Here is a 2,523-nt window from a genome sequence, read left to right on the forward strand (position 1 = left end):
GCATACGTTAGCAGAACAAATTGCTTTTAGAGATCTCTGTCTCCTTGAAAATAGTGGGATATCTATTTGTGATGAAGTGAATACTGCACATACCTTCTCCACTAAAAACCAAAATTTTTACCCCATACAGACCAGACCAGCAATTTTTGATTGGTTCCAGGACCTTATCATGAAAGATTTGGTTAATCTACAATCAAAAGTAATGTCCTAATTTGAATAAAAAGGAGGCTGCTGCCATAAAGAAATTAAAGAAAAACAAAAATTTGACGATCCGATCTGCCGATAAAGGCGGCTCGGTAGTATGTATGGATACGGGAATGTATATCAATTTAAATGAAAATCTACTATCTGATGATAAAACTTACCTTAAACTTTGTGGGGATCCCACTGAACCTTTTAAAAAAGAACTGTTGACTCTGTTGGAAGAGGGGAAAGCCAGATCTATTTTGACCCAAAAAGAAGTGGATTATATTTTCGTGCCTGCTCCAATTAATCCTATCTTCCACTCGCTACCCAAGCTGCATAAGGACCGATTCCCGCCGCCGATGCGTCCGATTGTGGCGGGGATCGGATCCCTTAACGAGCACCTATGCGAGTGGTTGGACTCAGTACTGCAACCTCTGGTTATGCAATGCCCAAGTTATATCAAGGACACTAAGCACTTGCTAAAAATCATGGATGAATTCACATGGAGCGATTCTCTGTCGTGGCTTACTTGCGACATTGAATCGCTCTATTCCAGTATTCCGCAAAACCTGGCATTATCAGCTATCTCGGATATACTGATGAGATTTTCTAAATATTCTGTGGATTTGAGACATTACATTATTGAGGTGGTAGATTTTGTGTTAAAACACAATTATTTTATGTTTGGTAACAATTTTTATTTGCAGCGCACGGGTGCTTCAATGGGAGCAAAGTCATCACCAGCTCGGGCTAAGCTTTTTGTTTTTTGGTGGGAGGAGCAGTATATTTTTTCTGACACCAATCCATTTTCCACATGCCTCGCATGGTATGGGAGGTATGTAGACGATGTGGTCATCATTTGGTCGTCTGACCATCTGACCGTTGATGCATTCATGACATATATCAATAATAATCGATTCAATCTTACGTTTACCCACACATGGTGTAAAAGTGAAACCCCCATTTTGGATGTCATATTACGTAGCAACCCTGATACAAATAAAATTGAGGTTGATCCTTACAGAAAAAAGATATCAGGCAATACCATCCTAAGGGCGAATTCATGCCATTCCAAACAAACAGTAAGAGCCATACCAGTAGGTGAACTTATACGAATTAAGCGGAACAGTTCTTCCGCCGAGGTGTACCGCAGGGAAGCTGATGCAGCATGCACACGCCTGGCGGCTCGAGGTTACCCTGGATGGCTCTTGAAAAAAGCTCAGTCGAGAGTGGATCCTATGGATGGAAAATCCCTTTTTACAAGTAAGCAACCAACTGAATCACAAGATTGTCCTACATTTGTCACCACGTACAGTCCAGAATTTAATGACATCAAACGCATTGTAATTAAACACTTACCTTTGCTATCAACAGATCCCACGGTAGGGGAGATTATAAAGTCAGCTGTCAGATTTGCAGCGAGGCGGGCACCTACTCTATCCAATCTCCTTGTTCCCAGTATGGTGGACACGGCTAGTGTTACCACCCAGTGGATTAGCACCAAGGGCTTCCACAAGTGCGGTAAATCGCGGTGTGTGGTATGTCCCTTTGCCGAAAAATGCCAGAAAATAGAAGGTACGGGGGATTATTTGTGTTTGGTCCCATGTTTTTGTTTTAATCACGCACACATGTGATGTGGACCTGTCCCTCCCCTTCCTGTGGGAATATGCCCTGGAGTATATAAGGGTGCCTCATTTGAGGATCTACAGGCTATGAGTAAGGATCGATAGATCAGAAACGCGTCAGCCATGCCATGCCTCTGTTTGTGCAATATTTCATATTTTTGATATGTTCACGGTTTGTCTGCCACCGTGAAGGCTTTTAAGGAAGAACCCTGAATAAAGACGGACGTTTTACTTCTACTTGCTGGCTTTTTTAGTATTTTATTTTAGTTTTATCCACTGTGCCAGGGATGAAAATTATTCCAAAAGAAACTAAATCAACTGTCTATGCTCCCCCGTTGCTCCAATATTGGTGTCCCGTTCTCTGTTCGCCGCCTTCTGCTTTTCCTGCAGGTCAGTGAATCACGGTGTGCTCAGTGTCATCATTGTTTCAGCACCAGTTTTACAAATCAGTGTGCCTCCAGTGTTACACCAGTGTTTACAAATAAGTGTGCCTCCAGCTGTTGCAAAACTATAACTTCCAGCATGCCTTGACAGCTAGAGACTGTCCGGGAATGCTGGGAGTTGTAGTTTTGGACCACCTGGAGAGACACTGTTTTGAAAACACTGCCTTAGTCAGTATTTTCCAACCTGGGGACTTCCAGCTGTTGCAAAACTACAACTCCCAGCATTCCCCTGACAGTCTTTAGCTGTCCAGACATGCTGGGAGTTATAG

The sequence above is a fragment of the Hyla sarda genome, chromosome 2 (genome assembly GCF_029499605.1).
Source record: "Hyla sarda isolate aHylSar1 chromosome 2, aHylSar1.hap1, whole genome shotgun sequence".
NCBI lineage: Eukaryota > Metazoa > Chordata > Amphibia > Anura > Hylidae > Hyla > Hyla sarda.